This window comes from Pelodiscus sinensis, chromosome 7 (genome assembly GCF_052426305.1).
Source record: "Pelodiscus sinensis isolate ZL-2025 chromosome 7, ASM5242630v1, whole genome shotgun sequence".
Lineage (NCBI taxonomy): Eukaryota > Metazoa > Chordata > Testudines > Trionychidae > Pelodiscus > Pelodiscus sinensis.
The window spans coordinates 18178371-18204326 of NC_143058.1; the positions used below are offsets into that span (position 1 = coordinate 18178371).

General features: G+C 41.0%; 1 protein-coding gene and 1 long non-coding RNA gene across 3 annotated transcripts in view; one reads left to right on the forward strand and one right to left on the reverse strand.

Moving 5' to 3' along the window:
* Positions 1 to 25956, reverse strand: part of NCKAP5 (NCK associated protein 5) — a 659073-nt gene that overhangs the window by 632505 nt on the left and 612 nt on the right. The gene's annotated exons all lie outside the window — the stretch shown is intronic.
* The window catches only part of LOC142830154 (uncharacterized), a 92754-nt gene that overhangs the window by 56507 nt on the left and 10291 nt on the right, over positions 1 to 25956 (forward strand). The window contains exon 3 of one of the 2 annotated variants that reach the window (XR_012905135.2): positions 10652 to 14997. The exons of the other annotated variant lie outside the window; for it this stretch is intronic. This is a non-coding gene — a long non-coding RNA (uncharacterized LOC142830154). Of the gene's footprint in view, positions 1 to 10651; positions 14998 to 25956 lie in introns of those variants that run through there. 2 annotated transcript variants of the gene reach the window in all.

The following is a 25956-nucleotide window of genomic DNA, read 5'->3' on the forward strand; positions in this document are numbered from 1 at the left end:
GCAAGTCTCCAAGTACACATCTTGCTGTCCTCTTTGAAAGTGTCATGGGAATGCAGTGATAAACTGTGCACTCAACCGTATGTGCCAACATTCCCCTTCACTGCAGGGTGCTTGACACCCATTCTGCCTCAGACCCTGCCCCCACTCCACTCCCTCAAGTCCCCACTCCCACCCCACCTCTTTCCACCCCCATTTTGCCCCTCTCCTATGCATGCCCCAACCTTGTACCTCTCCCTCCCAGCACCTCCCACCCACTGCAACCAGCTGTTCAGCATCGTGCCAGAGGGGAGCCCTGATCAGCGGGGCTTCTGATAGGTGGAAGGGGGAGAGAGGAGTTGACCAGTGGGGTGTAGTGTGCTGAGCACCCACTATTTTTTCCCCCCTGAGTGCTTCAGCCTCCTCTCAGTGCCTATGCACACACAGCAGAATTTCAACCACAGCTTTAATTATTTTGTATTTGAAATATATATAAAACTTCTCAAAGCAGCTGGTTAGAGATTTATCATCAAATTGACCTGGACCTTTGAAACAATGTTAAAATAGATATGAAATTATTAGTTTTGTAAGAAGTCTAGTCATTCTATTTTAAAGGGTTCAAAGAATCTCTCTCCTCCTCTCTGGATAGAAAAAGGCAGCTGTATCCAGTGAAGAGAGAGTCTGTTCTGGCTTATCACACTGTTCTCTGCTGTATTTCTTTTACTGAACATGACAAAGAGAGAAACTCTTTGTGCAGCAATAGAAATGCACTGAGCAACATGGAATAAACATCAAATGCCTCTGCAAGTTTCAGTGATAATCTCAGCCCTAAGGTACAATTTCAAACATTATGATAAAGACTTCAGTTAGATTAGAACCATCAAATACAAACTAACATTCAAAACAAACAATGTGGTCTCAGTATAGATTTATTACAATACATTTTCTGAATTGGCAGATTTCCCTCCTGGCTCTTCAGCTGTCTCTTCCCCACAGGTAAAGTGAGTCAATCTGCTAGAGAGGACAATTTGCCACCCCGCTCACATAATAAAGTCATACATTATAAAAAAACACCATGGAACAATTGTTACCAGAATGTTTTGGGGTTTGTTTGGGAGGCTTTTGTATTGATTTGTTTCTTCAATCTGTGAATAGGCATTTAAAGCAAAAAATAAAAGAGAAAGATACATTTAGATGTAGCTGGCTCCTCAATAATTTATTACATCAAAATAAAAGTTACTAGCCAAACTTTTGTTCTCATGGATGCACATATTTTCCATCCAAGTTCTCCCTGAAATGCTTCTATTGAAGCCAATGACAGTTGTGTGCATATCTTTCAGAGCCCAGTTTGAGACCATGATACCAATTTGGCTTGGTTATTCTAGTGCAAATATAATGTAACTTAACTGACATATTTTAGATGGACAGCAGAGTAACAGAGACCAGAATTATATCCTGTGGCCCTGATTCTGCACTGTCTGCACACCCACTTTACACAGGTTTAATTGACTACTCCGAGTGCATTGCTTGGAGAACGAGAGGAAGGAAGAGAATGCTTTATCTTTATAATATGAAGGAAAACCAGGACAGGCTTGCAGTCATATGGGTGAAAGCCTAATATAACTCAGTCCATTCAAGTGAAACAAAATCCTTAACTCACATTAAGAATAACAAGATGTTATATTACACAATATCTCCATTTATCATCACTGATTGTTTGAAACATTCAATGATAACATGCTTTTCGATCAACTGAGGGTTTACGTCTCAGAGTAGTTAACCAGTGTTGCTATATCTGCTACAAACCAAAAAGTTTTTCAGTATGTACTAAGCAGTGCCAACCACTCCCTCTTCCCTTGTTATTAAAAAGTCACATGACTGCTCACTGTGCTATTTCTACCTTAGTTCAAACAATGGGATTTTTTTCTTCTTCTTCACACTCTTTAAACACCCAAAACAGAATCTCCTTTGTATCGTATGCAAATTCTTATAAAAGTAGGGATTCGATATCATGGGCTATAACCAAGTAGAACCTTCTGGTCAACGTTTTTTAAACATCCTGATCCACAGAGAAGGTAAGTGTATTACAGGTGCCAGATTCAGAGAGCCTCGTTCTTTAACTCAAGCTGATGCTTCTAGCTCTGGAACTCCCTCGGCGACTAAGATAACCTAAGCATGCTGCAACACACAGCGACCCCTCATTTCTTCATTGCACCTTTTCTGCTTTGCTAGCATTATGATTCTTCAGAGAAGAGAATGCTGAAATGTTTCATATTGTGTATGATGTGAATTATTAATTCATGTTATATTTATATAGTGCCATAGGTGAAAGAATGTCTAGGGAGCCGAGTGAGGCCATACACATTTTGTTTGTTGCTTAGAGTAGTACTATATGAATTCATATCTCTAGAGGTGCAAGGTATTAAGTCCCTATCACCTGCTCCAACCCTCTCAATAATTTGAAGGTAGTTTATTTCTCCAGTGTCCCTGCCTTTGGCATGTGTAATAAAACAAATACAATTTACTGTTTTTATAGCCGTAGGATATCTAAATAAATTGAGAGCTCTTGTTTTCTGCAATGAGGTCCAATTAATGCCAGAGATTTTCTTAAAGGTTTCAAAATATTGGGACCAGACCTAGAAACGTGGTGCTGATTTACTCATTTACAACCTAATCTAAATATAACTGTATACTGAATGTAACCATTTATAAAAAAAAACACATTAAATGAATCACTCTGGGGTGTGTCTAGACTGGAAAGATTTTCTGCAAAAGCGGCCGTTTTTGCGCAAAACTTGCCGCCTGTCTACACTGGCCACGAGAATTTGCGCAAGAGCACTGATGTTCTAATATAAGAGATCAGTGCTTTTTGCACAAATATTTTGACGCTCCCGCTCAGGAATAAACTCTCTTGCGCAAGAATACTTGTGCAAGAGGGCCAGTGTAGACAGGCACCTTAATTTCTTGTGCAAGAAAGCCCGATGGCTAAAATGGCCATTGGAGCTTTCTTGCGCAAAAGCGCATCTATACTGGGCACGGATGCTTTTGCGCAAAGGCAAATCTTTTGCCAATATAGACGCTCTCTTGCGCAAATACTTTTAACAGAAAAACTTTTCTGTTAAAAGTATTTGCACTAAATCATGCCAGTCTAGACCCAGCCTCTGGTGTATTGAATAAGGTTCTCTATTTTTTATAGTATATTATGAAAAAAATCTTAGGGTATGTCTACACTACAATGTTAGTTCGAACTAACATTCATAGGCGCTACACTAGCGCTCCGCTAGTTCGAATTTAAATCGAACTAGCGGAGCGCTTAGTTCGAACTAGGAAAACCTCATTTTACGAGGATTAAGCCTAGTTCAAACTTACTAGTTCGAATTAAGGGGTGTGTAGCCCCTTAATTCGAACTAGTGGGAGGCTAGCCCTCCCCAGGTTTCCCTGGTGGCCACTCTGGCCAACACCAGGGAAACTCTATGCCCCCCTCCTGGCCCCGGACCCCTTAAAGGGGCACGGGCTGGCTACGGTGCCCGTGCCAGGTGCAAACCTGCCAGCACCCAGCCAGCAGACCCTGCACCTGGCACGGCACAGAGCCACCCACCCGATGTCCCCCAGCCCACCTCCTCTTCCCGGAACCAGGCTGGCGGCTCCCGGGAGCTTGCCCGGGACCGCAAGAGGTGGGCACCTTCCTGGGCTAGTGCGGACATTGTGGACCTCGTCCATGATCTCCGCACTAGGCACAGGAAAGTGGCCGTCTAGGGCAGGAGAGCTGCCAGCCTGGCCACCCAGGAGCAGGAGTGCATGAAAATCAAGGTGGTCCACTGAGACCCCCGACCCTGAGCCCTGGGCTTACAATGGCCATCCTGGGTCAGACCAAAGGTCCATCTAGCCCAGTAGCCTGTCTGCCGACAGCGGCCAACCCTAGGGACCCTGGAGGGGGTGGACCGGAGACAGTGACCAAGCCATTTGTCTCGTGCCATCCCTCTCCAGCCTTCCACAAACTTTGGGCAGGGACACCACTCCTACCCCCTGGCTAAGACTACTCCATGGACCCAACCTCCATGACTTAATCTCACTTCCCTTTAAACTCTGTTCTAGTTCTAGCCTTCACAGCCTCCTGCAGCAAGGAGTTCCACAGGTTGACTCTTTGCTTTGTGAAGAACAACTTTCTCTTACTAGTTTGAAGCCTGCTACCCATTCCTTTCCTTTTGTGTCCTCTAGTCCTTCTTTATGGGAACTCATGAAGAACTTTTCTGAATGCACCCTCTCTACCCAACCCCTGCTTTTAGAGACCTCTATCCTGTCCCCCCTCCGTCTCCTCTTGTCTAATCTGAACAGTCCCAGTCTCTGTAGCCTCTCTGCATCTGGGACCAGTTCCTAACCCCTGATCATGTTAGTTGCCCTCCCCTCTCCCAGCCTTTCTCTTCCCCTCTCCCACCTCCTTTTCCCAGTCTCCCCCAGTTTTGTTCAATAAAAACAGAGTCAATGTTGGAAGAAACGTTATCTTTATTTTGTACATCAGGAAGGGGGGCTAGGGAAGGGTAAGTGGAAGGAGGTGAGGGAGGAATGGGGTACGAGCCCCCGATGGGGAGGACTGGGCTGGCTCTGCGGGCTTCTGGGGGTGGAAGCTCTCCTGCAGCCCCCCAATTACTCCCTCTCCCCAGATGGCAGCCTGCGGCAAGTGCAGCCGGTCTGATGGCCGAGTGCTGTGATGTGCCCAGTGTGGGTAGTCCGGGCACTCCAAGCCAGGACTGGTTTTCAAGAGTGGCACCCCTGAGAACTGTCTGTCCGGGGTGGGGGTCGGGTCCCTTTAAGCGCAGCCCTCGGCTAGCCTGAGGCAGCAGCTCCACGCTCTAAGTCCTCCTCTGATGCCCTGCCGGCACTGCTTCCGGCCATCCTTAAGCCCTGTTCAGGGTCCACTCAATGTGGACATGCTAGTTCGAATTAGCAAAACGCTAATTTGAACTAGTTTTTAGTTCTAGACGCGTTCGTTCGAATTAGCTTAGTTCGAATTAACTAATGTAGTGTAGACATACCCTCATATATTCCTATAGCCTCTCTCACTCGATCCATTCTGGTACAACACCAAGACCCATGATTTGCCTCATTCATGAAGATGGCTTTTATTTTAGAATAACATTTTTTTTTTTATGAAGCAAAATCAGTGAAGCTCAACCTACTCAAAGGTCCTACTAATTCAATATGGCTACTCTTGGAAATAACATCAAAACACCTAAAGCAGGTGTACTCCATTAAGTGCTTATGTGTTTGTGATAATGAGAACGGCTATACTGGACCAGACCAAAGGTCCATCTAGCCCAGTATCCTGTCTGCTGACAATGGCCAATACCAATTGCCCCAAAGAAAGGGGACCCAAAAGGTAATCCTCATATGATCCCTCTCCTGTCACCCATTTCCAGACAAACAGAGGCTAGGGACACCATTCCTACCCATCCTGGCTAATAGTCATTGATGGACCTAACCTCCATTAATCTATCTAGTTCTTTTTTGAATCCTGTTAAAGTCATAGCCTTCACCACATCCTCTGGCAAGGAATTCTGCAGATTGACTGTGTGCTGCGAGAAGAAAAACTTCCTTTTGTTTGTTTTAAAACTGCTGCCTATTAATTTCATTTAGTGACCATTAGTTCTTATATTGTGGGAATAAGTAACTTTTCCTTATTCACTTTTTCCATGCCAGTCATGATTTTATGTACCTCTATCATATCCCCCCTTAGTCTCCTCTTTTCTAAGCTGAAAAGTCCCAGTCTTTTTAATCTCTCTTCATATGGGATCCGTTCCAAACCCCTAATCATTTGTGTTGCCCTTTTTTTAACCTTTTCCAATGCCGATATATCTTTTTTGAGATGAAGCAACCACATCTATACACAGTATTCAAGAAAATACTTGTGCTATGACTTGTTCATGAAATGTTTGTAGAGAATATCTTATATGTTAAATTCAAATGATTGAGTGAGAAATTGGTGACCTGAGACTTCCACCAAAAGATCTGCAACATGTTTATCTATAGCAACCAGTCTGTCTGCTGCAGACTGGATCAGAAATCATCCTCTGTGACTTTTCTGTACAGTTCCTAGTACAAGGGGACCCACACCTTAATTTTATTATCAGTACACCTACAAACCACTAACAGTAATTTGCAAGAAAATGATAAAATCTTGAAATCAGATCTTTGGAGACTTAAAAATATATGAATGTTAAGGCTACCTATCTATTCTGTTTGTGATTTAATGACAATAGCAAGGCAGGAAAGGTTTAATAGTTTTTTTTTCAAATGCTTAAAGAAATAAAAGATGGGAGATGTGTACATGAACAGAGGTAATTCCAGGACCTGAATACTGTGCTGAAAGCGGTAAAGACTTGGGGACCAATCTACAAGATTTTTACATTATGAATAAATATTTAATTCTACACTGGTGTAACTTCAGATCAGGCCCCGAGTTTCACTACTTGTATTTCTTATAAGCACCTGTCCAAACACAGATAACAGAATAAAATATTTTCCAAGCAGAAATAACTGAGTTAGAAGCTATTAAAGTATGATAAAGACAACACTGGTGAATTGTAAGCAAGCAAGCTCCATATTTTCTTTCTTTAAAGATTCAATGGTTCACAGTAGCTGGAAAGATAAACAGTAATTATAATGTGAATTTATGTATACAGATAGCAGAAATGGTATATATTGTGCCAGATGTTTGTTTACATTTAAATATTGTAACTTTTTAAAAGTGAAAGTAATTAAATAAGAGAGGGAGGGAATTCAAATTTTCTTTTTTGGAATGATAGATGACTCCAAGAATGTATTCACTCCTAACAGTTTACCTTAGAGTCTGTACTTCCCTCAGCACATAAAGAACTGCCATTGCATTAATGGGGTAGAATAGACACCAAAGGCTGTAAATGCTATAAAATCAAAGCTAAATGTGATTGCATGCAAGTACACTGAGGTGTTACAGTCAAACTGCTCTTTCTTCCAAAATGTCCTCTAATCTACAATTAGTGAAAATATTCTCATTCCTTTATTATTTCCCTTGTAGCAACAGCAGCCTTATTTTGGGAGTAAGACAATGCCACAGACAATGGTACATACTGAACCCCTTAAAGGTTATATACATTCATATCCACCAGCCCTTCCTTACAGTCTTGACCCGACCATACTTTCACTAAAGTCAGAAGAGTAAGACCTTACGGAAAGGCATACAAATTTTTATAATTATCATTCCAAAAACCTGGGAAAAGCTGCCTGTTCCAGTGAAGCAGACTCCTATATCTTGGTTTGGTTTTAAGAAAGGCCCAACAAGGAACTGAATCTGACTCATCATTATTCTTGTCTGCTGAGTCAATCAACAGACTCACATGATGTTCTTTGTATTGTACATAGGTATGCTGGGATATGATTGTGTGATTACCATCCAGCAAAGACCATCACATAAGGGTGTTATAAAGCTTTTCGGTGCATTTTTAAAATTATACAAAATAAGGCTCCTGCAGCATGCACATACATGAGTTTATTTCCATTGGGACTAGTATTGCATCTCCTATGACAGGCCATAAAATGAATGCAAATTTGGAATCAGTGTTTCTGTCCCAGGCTTTCTGGTGGGGCGATATTGTTCCTCAAAGGTTTCTTCTCCCTTGGGCTAAACTATGCATTATGGGGATTCTAATGCAAATCAACCCAGCTGCATTTGCGGAGCTGGTTCCCTTTCCAACAGCAAGAAAGCAAACAGGTCCAGATTTAGGGCCTAATTTAAAGACCATTAATTACTATCAATGAGAATTGTTCTAATGACTTCAGTAGTCTTTGGATCAGGCCAGAAGTGGGGTCCATTGTACTGAATGTTTCCAATAGAAAGTTCCATTCTATCAAACATTCCAAAACCAAGACCAAAAACCACAATGACCTGCTGTACCCTGCTTGTGGCTGCTCCACTGCACGCAGCTGTCTCTCAGACAGCAACCCTCTCAGCCTCCACCAATAAACAGACAAACATTTTTGTTCATGGCACATTTCAAGGCACCCATGTTATCTCAGCACAAAACCACACAAACAATGTACAATGGCAGTACTTATTCAAATTCTAGGTCACTTCAGCTAGGGGATGTCAACCATTACCCATAAAATGATGCAAAATGAAGTTCCAGTTCGCATCATTCTCTTAGAAGGGACAGGGATACATCTGTGAATAGGAACCAATATGGAATTTTAACTCCTCTTCCACACTGTAAGCTAAGAAAGAAATATAATTATCTTCTTTTTGCCTCCAAAATAATTGTATGCATTTATATTTTAGTACACAATCAAATTCATCCCTGCTTGAACTCCTCTGAAGTCAAGAGGGTTACATTAAACATGTATTTTGCACATTCAGGCTAGGACACTTCTTACATCTACCGTCCAAATCCACCCAGCCTCCCTTTACTACCCTCCAGTGCTCTTAAATCACTCAAAAGACTCCTGAGTGCATTCATTGATTTACAGAAAGAACTGCAAATACAAGCAGGAAACCTTGTATTTAATCCCATCTATCCTTCTTCCCAAGTCAACCATATTCTGCTTAACCCTTCATGTTTCTTCTTTTTTTCATCCCCTCAAAGCTGTATATCATGGCAAACAACCCGCCAGCAGAGGAAGAGACTTCTAGCACACAGTAAGATTGCTCCTCTACCAGACAGGCTGCCGGACAATTATATGAAACACAACCAGCTCTAAGCTTGACTCTCAAACTATGAATAAGGGCACATAACACTGACAGTACACACAGACACCCCAACATCTACAAATCCCATCAATTTTGAGGTGAATACATTTTCAAAAACATGCTTTAATAGGAGTATATGTTGTACGAGAGTGTGGGGGCAAGCATGCATGCATGTGTCATACATACACACATCAGTGCTGTTAGATACTGGACAAGGAGTTAAAATAAATCTGTTTATCAAACAATGACTGTCACCTGAATTTGCAAAACATGAGGGCAAAACCACCACTGCAGCTTTAGGGTTGAGTATGTTTATATTTAATACCCAACAGAGGTCTGGAAAAGATTTCACATTATCTCCTCAGCATGCTTCCAGAGGTATATCTTTCTAAGAAAAGGCAGGCCCAATACACAGTGTGAAGGCACACATTTATAGAGACACAATGTGTGAGGACACACATTTATACAGATATATAAACACTCCTTTCCAAGATGTCCTGCTATGAGCATCAAATATCCAGGGGATGAAGGAGTTACTAAAGATCTAAAAGAAAATGCATAATACAACAAAATATGACCTGTCAATCAGGTATTGGAAATGGACTATGAAGATGCCAATCTAAGTGCATTTACTTATACCCTGAGACCACTGGAGACCACTTAAGAAAGACAAGCATGATTTATACTGCACTGTGTTCAAGAGGCTATGCAGGCTGTCGCTTAAAAAAATTCTAGTTATTTGCTATTTTGTAGCTCCGTAAATCAAATAAATGCTCCTATTAGTACCATGTGCTCCAATGGCTTGCATCAACAGATCATCTCAAAAGAATTAGGATGATACATTATTGATAATGCCTCATATAGCTGGCAAACATTTATTTGAAATTCAAGCTCTTGTGATACGGAACATGCTTCTTTCCAATCTTCAAATCGAACCTCATGTCGCTACAGCAGGCACCAAATTTTTTTATATATATTCTAGCCCTCATTTCTTTTTCTCTTTTGATGATTCCCATAAAGATTGTTTATTATTGATGTGAAACGCTGGAACTGAAATATCCTGTAGCTGCAAGATGGAAGTCTTTATAACTGAATCAATCTCTCTCCTCTGGCTTCTTCTCAATGTGTTTTATTCCTTCTAGTGAATAAACAAACAGTCCCATTCCCTAATAACATACCAAGCCCGAGGATTTTCCTGTATTGTTTTGACAGATGCTGTCAGGGACAGATTACAAAAAACTTGCATACCTAGCTTTAACAGATATGTACTTCTATGATTTTCCACAATGCAATGGAACAATACACAGAATAAACTGATATTATGGGAAGCTGTGCTAATGAGAAGGTCTAGACATGAAAATTAAGCTGCCATTTAACTTTCCCAGCTTCTGTGACATCCAGTTATAAAGGAACTGGAGACTATTCATGTTACCTAGCGCTTATGGCATACAAGAGATTAGATAGGACATGAAGAACCAGATTTTTCAAAAACATTTGATTACTCAGCAGCTACTCTTGAGAGTACCCTGACAAACCCCTTTTGATTAGATGGTACTTACTACTCAGCAAACAGAATCTCTTATCTCCAGTATTCATTAGAGATTGCTGCTGTATTAACACTTATTGGATAGCCAACCAGTTCTAAGCTAATCAGATATTATTCAGCAAATATATATTTTAATGGTAGCAGACCAGAGGACAACTCATACCAATGCCTGTAGGTCTTAACTGAACACTGACAAATGCATAGCTGCAAACCAGTCTGGCTCACCTATGTGTTCACATTGTTCAGATAGGTATTAGGTTTATTAAAATGTGTTTTGGCTTTCTGAAATGCTTTTGGAAGTTGCTACCTGCACGAATTTCATTATATCTGTATCCCATGTTATAAGGTAATATTTAAGTTTTTGCACTAGAAAATTTTTCCTTTGAAACTGTAACTCCTCTCTTCCCCAGCCCCAAGTATTAAGAACTTGTGAAATACTAATTTACCACAAGCCTGGTAGACACCGGACAAACCAATTGTGGAACATCAGAGGACAAAAGATTGTGTTGATTGCTTCTTCACACCCATGAAGAGGAGACCTTAATGGAGACTTTTCTCATAAGCTTGAACTCTGGGGGAAATGAATAAAATTTCCTGAGGGGAACAACTGAATGTAAGTCCTCAAATATTCACTGGAGTATCTTTTTTTTTTTTTTTTTTTTTTTTTAGAGACAGTTGTCTCTTTTAACCTGAAAAGTCAAATCTCTCATTACATACAATAGCACTGAATGAAAACAATGCACCTTCCTGTTTTTCCAAGGTCTTCCACCACTGTCTGCTAATAAACTTAACGGATTTTAACAGGACAAACTCATGCCTGTTCCCATGCTGTGAGAAGTATTGTAGGACATTCTTCTTCCCCTCAATGTCATGAGAAGTTACAGTATGTGATGTTTTCCGTGCAGGTTATTAGGGTGAGCTCCTAGCTGGTTTAGTTGTGATTTCCTCTGTGGACAATAACCCTTCTTGTTGATTTCCTAATAGTCTGAGAGTGGTAAAGTGAGAAGAATTAGATGTCCATTGGAGTATAATGGAACATCTTCTATATCTAGTGAGGGTTCAGCCTGACATTCTGACATTTACTGGAATTACCTGTTGTTTTGCTTCCACTAGATTCTAGAGGAGTTATATACTAAAATAGGAATTTGTTGTGATTTGGACATTTAACTCCCTTAGGCACTTTTGAAGATCCCAACCTTCTGTAATGTACTTTCAGAGCAGAGACAGATAATTTTGCTTGATGGGCCTGATCCATGGCTTACTGATGTCAATGGAAAGACTCCTATTGATTTCAGTGGGCTTTGGATCAAACCCTAAGGACTGCATGTTATGTTGAAGTAAATGGAAAACGTAAATTAAATCAAATCAGGATTTGAGCCTAGAAGAGAAAAAGCCAGTTCTTTGGGAAACCATATTACAGTGCTACAGGACTAATACATAAAGCAAAAACTAAAGCAGCTATAAATTACATTTGATGATCAACCAATAATTCCATTCAAAATACTTGAAATATTATCAAAATCAGTCATGCTTCCAGCCAAAAGTACTGTAAGCGTGAGAGATATGTGATAATATTCATGATATTTCTAGCTAGAGACTATATGAGGCATTTGGAAAAATAAGAATTAAGCTAACTCAGAAAACTGGTTTACTCTTAGCCATTTGAACTTTAATTATATAGCCCTTGTGGAATTGCAGTGAAGTTCCAAGATCTCTGAATCAATATTTTAATCATACTTAAAGCCTCACATGGTTCTTATCAGTATAACAGGTTTTAAACATTTTTTTCCTTAACTCCTAATTTCTTCCCAAGTCTTACATTGGATGTTCTTGGCTTGTATACAATTTGTTTTAAAATTACCGCCTTAATATGTGCAACTGTCACCCACACACCTTCTGGATGTGATGTACTGTCCCATATAGTGGCACTTAGACCACTTACAGAGAGAAAGAATGAGCATGCTCTAGAACCTTAGCTGAGAGTTGTAGCGGTAGAGGCTGGTGCACGAAGCTCCAGAGGTCCCAGGCTCCATCTGTCGGTACTACACAACTCTCTGTAAGCTCAGTACTTATTGATCACTTTGGCTGTGTCTACACTGGGCCACTTATTCCAGAAAATCAGCTGCTTTTCCGGAATAAGCTGTGAGCTGTCTACACTGGCCCTTGAATTTCCGGAAAAGCAACGACGCTCTACTGTACAAAATCAGCCGCTATTCCGGAAAAGCTACGCTGCTCCCGCTCAGGCATAAGTCCTTATTCCGGAACACTGTTCCGGAAAAGGGCCAGTGTAGACAGCCCAGTAGTCTTTTCTGGAAAAAAAGCTCCGATCGCGAAAATGACGATCGGGGATCTTTTCCGGAAAAGCGCGTCTACATTGGCCACAGACGCTTTTCCAGAAAAAGGGCTTTTCCGGAAAAGCAGCCTGCCAATGTAGACGCTCCTTTTCCGGAAAAATTGAAAACGGAATAGTATTCCGTTTTAAGCATTTCCGGAAATTCATGCCAGTGTAGACACAGCCAATATGTCATAAACTTTAAGGCCAGAAGGAACCACAGACTCATTTGTCTATACTATAAGGCTACGTCTACATTGCAGGCTTTTTGCGCAAGAATAACTGTTCTTACACAAAAACTTGCAGAGCATCTACACTGCATGCACCTTCTTGTGCAAGTAAATTTACAGTACAGCATTGGAAAAGAGGGCTTCTTGCGGAAGAGTTATTCCTCTCCCCATGAGGAATAAGCCTTTTTGCACAAGAACTCTTGGGCAAGAAGTCAGTGTGGATGGGCAACATGGATTTCTTGTGAAAGAACCTTACCCCCACTGACGGTTAGAAACGGTCTTCTAACTTCCAGCCTCATTTTGTTCAGAGCCAGTTTATAGCCATTTGTTCTTGTGCCAACTGTCCCTTAGCTTAGCTCTTCGCCCTCCCTGGTATTTATCCCCTTTCATATATTTATAGAGAGCAATTACCTCCCTTCTCCACGCCAGACTAAACAAGCCAAACCCTTTCAGTCTCCTCCCATGTGACAGACCCTTCCTTCCCCTGATCATCTTAGTACCTCGTCTCTGCACCCATTCCAGTTTAAATTGATCTTTCTTGAACATGGGTGACCAGAATTGTACTCAGTAATCCAAATGAGGTTTTACAAGTGCCTTGTACAATGATCCTAATACTGCTTTCTACCTACTGGAAATACCTCATCCAAAACATGTTAGATCCACATTTGTCTTCTTCATGGGCACATCACACCGGTGGTCCTTCTATGCTGCCTCTTCCCACTTCCCATTGATTTTAACACAGTGCTATACATCTCCATTGTATGGTAGAAGAGATAATTAAAAATAAATCACAAAGCTTGAACTTGCATTGATCACCTTCAGCATGTATTACTTGCTGTCAGTAACAAGAAAAATACAATCCACAGTCAGACACTCAAGACAAGACACCAGGGGAACAAAATACATTAAAAAAAAAGGAAAGAAAAAAATCCAACTGAACAAAGACACATAGGTGCACTTTTTCTTGGGAGAGGGAGAGAGAGAAATTAGGGGATATATTGCACTGTGATCAATCTGCCTGTCATGCCTCTGATTATATGTAGGTATGGTTGAAGTCAAGAGAGTAGAGCATTACTCGCCAAGCCACCCACCTATCATTGGGTTAACAAACAAGGACCGGCACAGCAGACACACACAAACCAAAAATGAGTGTGTTTCACCAGAAGGTTGAATGGCTGTGCAAGGGTAGAATCCATCTGATCCAGTTCTGTCACTCATAAGCCAACACTTCTAATCTTTTTATTTTGTCGGGTAAGTTTAATACTTACATTGTACACCACTTCTCCTTTATAGTCATCTCTGAGATGACTTGGAATCATAGAATCATAGAATCCTAGGGCTGGAAGAGACCTCAAGAGGTCATCGAGTCTAATCTCCTACCCAAAGCAGGAACAACCCTAACTAAATCATCCCAGCCAGGGCTTTGTCAAGCCAGGACTTAAAAACCCCTCGGGATGGAGATTCCACCACCTCCCTAAATAGCCCATGCCAGTACTTTAGTTGCTTCACGTAGTCTGAAAGAGGTTTCCACTCCAGAATCTTGGATATAATCTCCAGAGAAGCAGATATTCCCAAAACACTGCAACAATAAAGCTGATCTCATCAACAAAGACTAACTTCTGGTATGGTCCAAACCACTGCAATCATAAGCAGTCTGAACAACACACACTTATAAAGGCTAAATTGCCATCTGAAGCTAGAAAAGTTTCTTGTTCAGTCCATTAAAAGCCACCCTCCCTTTATAGACATGAAGCTTTATGTTACTCATGTAAACCTGTCATACAAAGCTCTTTTTTGCATAATATTTACAAAATAAATAATGTAATGAGAAGTTTACTGCTGGGGGATTCCACTTTGGTTTGCCAAAAGAAGTTGGTCTAATAATTTATAATAATAAACAAATGTTATTAAAGTTCATGGAGAAAGTATTCTCTCCATTTCTAAATAAAAAACAAAACAAAAAGGCCTCCATTATATTCCAGGAATGCATTTCTGGCACAGAAAATAGAAATGTATACAGAATGTCTTTGTATAGATTGGTCAGGGAGAAAATGAGTGCATTGACTAGCTGCAAACTGCAGCAATTTTTGCAGAAGAATTAAAAGTGACATCAGTTTTCATGACATCTGAGAAGAACAGAATTTATTTTGTTGAAAGATTTCCAGCTTTTTCCATTTTGGTTGGTTTGGTTATTGAGACAATCTTTTCCGTTGATTACTGTTTAGCTAGTTGTACAACTGATAACTATATTTAAATTTCATATATATGAAAAAAGTGTCAAACATTAAATATTTTTCCTGAATAATTATAGAACTATTTTCTCTCTAAAGCAAAGTACACAAACTGTCCAACTGAGCCCTGTAGTCAGCATTTGCAAAGGACTTAAAGGTTGCACCTAAACTACGCATAAAGTAGCCTCTGGAGTCAAGTCAAAATATGCAATATTCTGTCTCAGCAGTTCTCAGACTGTAGCACAAAAATAATCGAAAGAGTCCTTCTTCGTGGCCAACAGAACTGTCTTATTTTAAGTATCAGGGCATTGGAATCATCTATGATACTCTGTGTAATAGAGTGGTTTGCAGAATACAAAGTGTATAGAATCCTTAATCCAAAAGCCAATCTACTTGGACCAAGATCTATTTTGGATCCTATAGGAGACTCCATAGGTTCTCATCTTCCATCTTATTAAAGAAGGTCAACATTGGGCTTCACTGTTAGCTTCAATGCCCCAGAACATCTATGACCAATATTTAGAAAAATACTCTTCACTGAGTAACAAGAATTTATATTCAGGTCTTACTAATTCCAACTGAATTGATACAGATAAAACCTCATGCCACAGTCTGGATTTTCTGTACAGTGGTTTGTCAATTCAGCATTTTCTTAATCAGTAAGGTACTACAGAAGTGACATGGATCAGAAAAGCTATGATTTGAGCCCACTCTATAAAACCTTCCTTCATGTGTGTAGATTCATTGACTTCACTGGATCTACTTGTGTGGCTAAGGACCCAGTCCTGCAAAACATCTGTTTTTATCATTCTAAAACAATAATTGCTTCAAGATCATTACGCTATACAGCTCAGGAAGTCCTAATATGCTCTGTACATAATTCTCAGACAGTATGACCAAGCTAAAAGAAATAACATTTTAAATGAATAAGAAATACTAACACAAAAGATTCCTCCAGTATTTCTGAATGAAAAGACTTGCTTTAAAAACTCACATAATATTACAAATCTAATCCAAGAGTGACGACTTTTTTTTTTTTTTTTTTTTTTTTTTTACAAAATAGGCATCCATTTTATAATAAAGAATATTACAAAAAAAATCAACACTGCTCCCTATGCACTTTGATGGAGTGATTGCAACTTGTAGTAACTGAAGATCTAGCCCTTACTTTTAAACATTATCTAAAAGCTCAGTCAAATTGGATTAAAAATGTGTTGCCAGTCTCTGTAGCTTGAATCAGACACCCTAACATTAATCAAACACTGCCTTATTCCTTACATAGTCCCATTAAAACCAATGAGGCAGATCCTCAGATGATGAAAACTGTCATCGAATCATAGGAAGAGACCTCAGGAGGTCATAGAGTCCAATCCCAGCTAAATCTTCCCAGTCAAGACTTTGTCAAGCTGGGACTTAAAAACCACTCGGGGTTGAGATTCGACCACCTCCCTAGGTAACCCATCCCAATGCTTCACCACCCTCTAGCGAAATAGTTTTTCCTAATATCCAACCTAGACCTCTCCCACTGCAACTTGAGACCACTGCTCCTCATTCTGTCTTCTGTCACCACTGAGAACAGCCTCTCTCCATCCTCTTTGGAACCCCCCTTCAGGTAGCTGAAGGCTGCTCTCAAATCCCCCCTCACTCTTCGCTTCTGTAGACTAAATAAGCCCAAATCCCTCAGCCTCTCCTCATGAGTCACATGCTCCAGCCCCCAATCATTTTTGTTGCCCTCTGCTGGACTTTCTCCAATGTATCCACATCCTTTCTGTAATGGGCAGGGGGCAGAATTAGACATAATATTCCAGATGTGGTCTCACTAGTGCTGAATAAAGGGGAATAATCACTTACCTAGATCTGCTGGCAGTACTCCTACTAATGCACATCAACATACCGTTAGTCTTTTTGGTTACAAGGGCACGCTGTTGACTCATACTTCCACTGAAGTTCAATAATTGATTTTGACTGGGTGATAACAATTTACACCACCTGAGGATCTTCCCCCAGTGAGTCTACTTGAAGATGAAAGTACTATTCAAAATAAGTAAGTCTCAGAGGGGTAGTTGTGTTAGTCTGTAACTTTAAAAACAAAGAACAGTTCTGTGACAACATTCATTAGTCTCTAAGTATGAGTCTACACTGCAACATAGGTCGAAATAAAATACACAATTTGAGCTATGCAAATTGCGTATCTTATTTCAATCTTATTTTGAAATAGCTTATTTCATAATTTGGCACTGTCTACACAGTAGAATGAGGTTGGAATCAGGTTTACAGGAACATCAGAATAGTGAGACTGAAATAACAGGCTGCTGTTAAGACACGGGAGTTGCAGTGTAGATATAGCCTTAGGTGCCAAAGTAAGTAAGGTGAATAAATTAGAGTATGCAAATGGCAAATATTATTGAGGCTCACATTTGTTCTATGTGATTTTTCTAATTGCTGCATACGGAGGCTGTTTTATACAATCACAAGTGGAATATCACATTAAATAGACTAATCTTCTGATAAAGGGTAGAGTCAGCATCACTCTCAGATTTACCTAGTTGTACCCTGTTTCTTCACTCAGGGTACAACTAGGTAAAATTCTCAGGAGGCAGACGAAAGGGTTGCCTTTCATTAACGATTTCTTATACACAGAAAAGAATAGTATTTTGAACAGTGAGGCTGCAATAAGATTATAACCCCTCAATTTGGTGTGCTCTTGGAGAGCTCCTAGTAGATACCTGTAATGGCAGGTTCTTCTACTAACATCCTTTTGTAGTATATGAGATCCATGCATAGTCCTTGTGTTATACAATACCATGATATCTGTCAGATGTAGACTACAGCTTTTCCCTTCTGTCTCCTTTTAATAAACAAAGAATCTATTTACAGTCACTTAGTTTCAAAATTACTCATATTTGGCTCTTGTTCACGTTTTTCTGAGCAGCCAAGTAGAGTGCAGGATGATTTGCTACTTTTTGCTGTCTTATAGTTCTATGGTTCAGAACTACAGCCAATAAAATATCAACTCAGTTGTTATTATTAATAGTGTCTATATTGCACATTTCTTGCCAGAAGATCACAAAGTACTTTAAAATACATATTTTATATACAGCTGTACATACATGCCCCATATATTACACTGACTTCGAGGGAAATCTCACCTTGAATCACAAACACCATTTACTCTTAGCATCCTAGGTAATCCTTGAAAACTCCCATTACAGATCACACTTACCCCAATTTAGTTTGTAAGATCAGGTGTGTGTGTGTGTGTGTGTGTACTTAAAAATCCCTAAGATGCAGAAATACATTCAAAAACTAGAAGCCACTTCTTATTTCAAAGCCATTGCACATTGTTTTCTATATCTAAATGATTAAATTAGCAGAACACATGAAGAGACTAAGCAATACTGGCTCATTTCATCACAACACTAACAAGTGAGTAACACTTAAAATCTAGTCTATATAAACCAAGGCTCCATCTATACTTGGGCCTGGGGTGAGATTCACAGCTTGCATAGACATAACAGTAACTCTCTTTGAGCTAACGGACTAAAAAATAGTTGTGTAGCCACGGAATCACAAGCAGTGGCAAGTGGTGTCATGACCTAATCACCTGCCCACAGGCCCTCTGACAAAGGAAGGCAGTTTGTCGGCAGGTGATTAGGCTATGCAGTTGCCCTACGACCTGGCAATTCAAAGGGGACCAGGGCTCTGGCTGCCACCACCGCTACTCCTGCAGCTGTGGCTGTCAGAGCCTCAGGTCCTTTAAATCGCTGCTAGAGCACTGCACCGGATGTTCCATGTGGCTTGGGGTGTGGAAACGCTCCGCACTCCAGGAGGTGCTGAGGACTGGCTGCCCCTGGCACTGCCCCTTCTGCCTCAGGCCCCGGCCCTTCCGGGAGCACAGAGCCACACCCCCCTACACACACACACAGAGAAATGCCTTGTCCAGGGGCCCACAGTGGCTGTCAGTTCCACTGCCTGTCCAATCCCGACGGATATGAACTCGGAGCAATTAGCTGCTTGCCACTATATAAGCTATGGTGGCTATACTATTATTTTAGCTCATGTACACCTACTTAAGCTGGGGATCAGACTCTCAGCTTCCAGTGTACATGCAGCCCAAGGTTAACTCTACTCCTCCTTATATTTTGCCATGATATAAAGGTTAACAGCATTATTATTGGAAGAGCTCAGAATGTTGACAACACATTTTGTTCCTTGTTCCAACAATCATGTATAGTAATTTCTCAATTATCCAGCACTTAACCAGAAATCTCAATTAACCAGATTTTTTTATATCACCCAATACAAGTCTTCAGTCTAGTAACTGGGACCAGCATGTTATGGAATTACACATTTTGCACTCTACTTGTACACAAAAAAGGCAGAAGACAAGTCTGTAAGCTGATGTCAGGGATTTATTCAAAAAGAGTAACTTCCATGGTGTGTCATAGGTATTTACAGATTCTGCCTCATCTACACCTCCGCTTCTACAATAATAATTGATGGTGATAATGATGATAATGGTAATAATGATGAGCCTTAGGCACTGCAAGATACTGAAGTGCCTTCTGAATCAAAGGAAGATTAAATTATGTCAGTATAGTTTTAGTGTTAAGTATATTTTTAGTGATCTTGTTGTAACCATGCACTATCCATAATGATATGTAGTGTCGTAAGATAACCTACTGCAGTGATTGCCAACCTGTGGTCTGCAAACCTGTGGTAGTCCACGATGGTACTGTACAGGGTCTGCAGAAAGTTTAAAATATAAATTAAAATAAGTGTACACTATATAAAAACATGTATGTATTTTAAGTAATGAAAATATTTATGTATTCTGTAATTATAAATGTATTACATATTTAGTCCCGTGATCATGTTACATGAATACAACACCCTGCTCTTACTGTTCAAAAGCTATTAGGGTGGCAGGAAGGGTTTAGTTGGGCTAGAGGTCCATAACATTTTAATAGATTGAAAAGGGGTCTGTATATTTAAAAAGGTTGGGAACCACTGACCTACTGTATAGAAAAATACCTGTGTGTACCTAAGTGCTTCAAAAAACCAACCACTCTGAGGGTATGTCTACACAAGCCCCCTAGTTTGAACTAGGAAGGCTAATGTAGGCATTTGAAGTTGCAAATGAAGCCTGGGATTTAAATATCCTGGGCTTTATTTGCATCTTCCCGTCCAGGCGCCATTTTTAAATCCCCCTAGTCCGAACTAACTGCCCGTGGCTACACGTGGCAGTCAAACATTAACTCGAACTAGTTCCTTAGTTCGAGTTAACTGGTACACCTTCTTCCATGAAGTGTAACAGTTAACTCTGTTACAAGGTGTAACAGTTAACTCGAACTAAGGATTTAGTTCGAGTTAATATTTGACTACCGCGTGTAGCCACGGGCAGTTAGTTCAGACTAGGGGGATTTAAAAATGGCACCCAGACGGAAAGATGCAAATAAAGCCCGGGATATTTAAAACCCGGGCTTCATTTGCAACTTTGAATGACTACATTAGCCTCCCTAGTTCGAACCCTGAGCTACAAGCAGGTGTTATCTTTGCCTTTTCCCCCTAGCATAACTGAGCCAGCATGGGTGAAAGGATGGGAAAGAAAGTAATCTGGTGGGACCAGTAACAGATTATTTCCTCACTGAGAACATGGAGAAGAGGGTACCAGTTCTTTGTTGGGGTTTTTGCTGAGGAAGTGCAGCTAAAGTCATGAGTTATATCTAGAGTGGCCACATTTATTGACCTTCTCCATTGCATACGATACTCTTCAGAAGTTCAAGAACCACAAAACACGCATAACCTACCCTGTGGGGCACTGCCTACTGGGGCACAGGATGAAACCCTCTTGATTTTCGTCCCCATTGTACCCTCCCTCCACCACAGGACAGAAGCCCCAGGCTAACACCTGCCCAGAGTGGTAGGCAGAGAACGGGGCAAGGAGAGGAGAGCGAGCTCTGTGAACCTCACTTTAACTGTAAAAGGGCCACATGAGGCTCATGAGCTGTAGTTTGGCCACACTTGACTTATATTAAACTGTGTCTACAAACACTACCTAGCCTGAGGGAAACAAAGCTCCCAGCAATGTGTCCAGTTGAAGGATCTAGGGTGGATTCACTGGTGATAAAGACGACATTCATGTGGGTTACCACAGAAGTAGCAATTTTTAAAGGATTCTGTATCCCTACTTAGCGGTTTCCACCACAGATCAGAGAAAAGCCCTTTGGCTTTGGATAGGAAAATCACTATGGTAATGTGGGCAGGACACAGATAGTAAAATCAGTAATTCCATTAAAGCATGAGTACCATTTAGCAAACCACAGTAATGTGCACTGATTGCCAAAGCCTTTCACATTCAATTGATATTCCCTCTCATTTATCATTGTTAGTTGCTGGAAAAATAATGAAATTTGAGACAATCATATTGTATACCTGAACACCTGTATAGTTTAAACCACAAGTTTTTCTTGTGTAGACAAGTCCTTTGTATCTCAGGGTGTGTCTAGACTACAGGGTTTTTTCAAGAAAAGTTCACCTGCGTCTAGACTGCAGCCCGTGTTCTTTCTAAAGTAAATTGAAAGAATGGGGCAGTTTTTTTGCTCACGGTAAACCTCATTTTACGAGGAATAACACCTTTTTTCAAAAGTACTCTTTCGAAAAAAGGTGCTATTGAATGCAAACTGTGTTTTTTCGAAAGAGAGCGTCTAGCCTCTCTTTCGAAAAAGTGGCTCGCTTTTTCGAAAAATCTGCTTGTAGTCTAGACGCTCTCTTTCAAAAGAAGCTTGTGGTCTAGACGTAGCATCACTGTGATTCCATACACTATTTGCTCCATTTAAAAGTAAAAATATTTTTTCCTAACTTCTGGAAAAATCACCCTGAATATGAAAAGTAAGCCAGGTTCTTTCCTTGTTCCTCAGAACTACCAGTTGCAAAAGTATTGGGATATGTAAAAATTAATAGCAGCCTGGGATGGCTATGCTCTGGTGGTTAAGGAGTTCAGCCTCAGTTGGCATTACCCTTGAACATGTTTTTTCCCTTTATTTCTGCAGTCTGGAAAGACAGATTAAGAGTCTGGCGAAAACAGGTAGTATCCTTCCTGATGTATAAACATGCTCCGTCCCTTCATTTTTGTAGCCTAGAAAAATAGGTAAGTATGCAGTTGCTCTTCTTTGTTGTGTCTTTTATGTACCCTCACTGAAATGAGCAGAACAGGTAATCATCAGGTGATCTCACCCCTGTCGCCCATTCCCAGCCTCTGACAAACAGAGGCTAGGGACACCATTCCATCCCATCCTAGCTAACAGCCATTGATGAACATATTCTCCATGAATTTATCTAGTTCTTTTTTGAACCCTGTTAAAGTCCTGATAAAAATCTCAAAGTTTACTCCAAGTTAATACCATCTTCTGGGACTCCCATTTCATCTCATCTTTGTTTCTGTCTTTGAGTTTGTAATTGTATGGACCTTTCCTATGAGTCACGGCTTTGAACTTGGGATATTTAACACTAACACTTTAGGCCTCAATTTCTAGCAGTAAAGGAGCAATTCCATTAACTGCTAGCAGTTTAAGTGAAATCCTGCTTCACCAAAGTTAATGGGTGTTTTACCATTAGCTTCAGCTGGGTCATGCTGTCATTCTTATCCTCTAACATGGACCAGCCATTAGAAAGGGATATAATGCCCACAGTGCCATGTTTTATATAAGAGATAAGAAAAAAATAATTACCCTTGATTCTGAAACCAAATAAAGTTTTCCTGTTGTTCCTATGAAAAGCAGTGCATCTGTTCTGCTATGCATGATTCTTTTTTCATTGCTCTAGCCTTCTGATCAATGAGGGCTTTCATATTTGGTCCATCAAAGACATGAAAATAGTAGCGGCTGCTGTAGCAGCAGCAGAGTACAGGCAGTCCCCGAGTTACGCAGATCCGACTTACGTCGGATCCGCAGTTACGAACGGGGCCCTCTCCCTGGTCTCCAGCAGACCAGGGAGAGGAAGCAAAGCGGCAGAGCACGCGGGCAGCGGACAGCCCAGACGCGTCTGGGCTGTCCGCTGCCTGCGTGCTCTGCCGCTTTGCTCTGCTTTGCTCCCCGTCCCCCTGGTCTGCAGACCAGAAGGACGGGGAGCAAAGCGGTGGAACACGCGGGCAGCGGACAGCCCAGACGCGTCTGGGCTGTCCGCTGCCCGCGTGCTCTGCCGCTGGGCTGTCTGCTGCCCGTGTGTTCCGCCGCTTTGCTCCCCGTCCTTCTGGTCTGCAGACCAGGGGGACGGGGAGCAAAGCAAAGCAAAGCCGCGGAGCCCGAGGGCAGCAGGACAGCCGTGGCGCGTCTGGGCTGTCCCACTGCCCCCGTGCTCCACGGCTTTGCTCCAGACGCCTGTGGTACAGCAGCTGGGGTGCTGCCGGTTGGCCCTGTAGCGCCGCTCTGGGCGCTACTGGACCAACCTGGCAGCACCCCAGATGCTCTGCCCCAGGCGTCGTGATTCAGCCACTGCTGGTCAGTTTCAGCAGCGGCTGAATCAGGACCCTGGGGCAGAGCAGCTTGGGTGCTGCTGGGTTGGTCCAGTAGCGCCGAGGAGCAGCGGCGCTACTGGACCAAACCAGCAGCACCCCAGCTGCTCTGCCCCAGGCATCCCCAAGTCAGCCGCTGCTGAAACTGACCAGTGGCTGACTACAGGAAGCCCCTGCCTCGGGCTTCCTGGAATCAGCCGCTGATCAGTTTCAGCAGCAGCTGACTTGGGGATGCCTGGGGTTCTTAAGTTGAATCTGTATGTAAGTCAGAACTGGCATCCAGATTCAGCCGCTGTTGAAACTGATCAGTTTCAGCAGCGGCTGAATCTGGACGCCAGTTCCGACTTACATACAGATTCAACTTAAGAACAAACCTACAGTCCCTATCTTGTACGTAACCCGGGGACTGCCTGTAATGGATATAATACTGCAAAAGCAAGGAACATAAGCTCCAGAAAAGAGTAAGATTACATCTGCTTGCTATTCTGAACATGAGACCAGATTCCACAGTCTAAATTCAGACAAAACTCCTATTGGAGTCAAACCACATTTGAGGTACAGGATCAACACTATCATCTACCAACGTCTGCTTCACTTCTTCATGCCTCTGCTTCTTCTTCTGCTCTGTGTCTGTCCTATCATGACTCCATAGTTAAGGATGAGCTGTGTTTTGCATGTGAAGCAGCTCTTTAGTTAGGCACAATGATACACTGCATCCCCTACAAAATTACAACATGCACTCGGTCTTCGGTATGACTGTAAGCTCTTCAGAGCAGTGGCTGGCTCTCGCTTTGAGCAGTATATAGTACAGTGGGTTCTGATATCTGATAGTAATACTATGGCCAATGGCTACTATATGATATGAAGATAGAGCATGGAATTTAGAAGGAGGATAGATCTGTCTTACAGAAACAAAGCCAGAGACACCAATCATTCATGTTTGTAATGAAGCTTACAGAAAAGTCCAGGACTAGAAAAGGCTAAATTCAGTTTTTGGTTTACACTAACTGGATCAAGCCTCTTTGAGAACAATTCTCAGTTTGAAACAAGCCTTTTCTGAAACTCCTAATAAAGAGAATATAGACAATCCAAGTGTCAGAGGAATTAATCCATTTTTCTGGCATCCGTGTACTAGCCTCTGGCATCTTTCCCTACTATGCTTCATAATCCCCTAAAAAGTTACTTTCTCAGTGTGCCCTTTAACAATAATCATAATCATATTTAGCATCTCAGTGAACTCTAGGAAAGTGGGTAAATATAGAAGATGGTAACATGAAAGCAGCTTTTGCTGCAGCATTAGCTCCCGGTATGTTGATACTAGCAGAGGGTTTTATGTTTTTGTTTTTTAATGTGGTGCTGAACGCTTCCCCCACTTATCCTTCTATTTTTGTCTAGGCTTTTAAACTGCATTATATATTCAAACAGACTTTCATTCAATCCTGCAAAAACTTGTCTAAAGTTAAACATGTGCTCTAGTCTTTGAGGGGGATCTGGGAGCATGTGGAGCTTTTTATATGTATAGATTTCTGTATCTCACCATTGCCCACAGTAAATATTACAAATATTATTCACATTCATTCTGTGGACCCCAATTGTATACTAGTTAATACTGTGTATTGTATCTAGCCAAACAAATAGTGCCATCCACTTCATTGGGACTAGGTTCATGAGCAAAATTTCCAATACCAAGGCCCTTAATATAGGGAAATGTTATATGTATTTCTTGAATTTACTTGCTTTTACTCCAGGAGACTTATTTTCATACGATGTGTGAACTCATACATTTAAACTCTCATTGCATAGATTTACCAGCATTTATTTTGTCAGTAGGCACATGAACCTTGTCTAAGTCTCAGCTTGGCATATGCTGAGTGCTACTTGCACATTAACGATTAACAAGGCACATTTAACTGAATCCCTGTTACTGAAATATGACCCCATACCATGAAATGTGCAAGATTCTTTGCTCATGGTTAGCAAAAGTGAAGCCAGAAAGTACTGACCAAAGTGTGTGGAAATAGGAATTATCTATCTGGAATCTTAGATGATTTAGAGTGCTGAGATGAAATGATGGATATAAACCAATACTGTCTTGAGGTCCCTTCAAACATTTATATTTAGAGTATATCAGAATTTAATAAATGAAATCAGATATGATTTACAAAGGACTATTTTACATGGGATAATGCACACTTTTCATTAAAGCGACTTAATGTGGATTTTTTTAAATACCAGAAAATGTGAAGCCGATATTTTCAGATAAAACAACTCATTAAACATGAAAGAAAGAGCAGGTGACACATTTTTAAAAGTCCTTGGTTTGCACTGAAAAGCGAAAATGACAATGGATCCATTAGATAGCAGAGAAAACAACTTTTCACAAGTATGGTACATGCAGCAAATTTTGAAA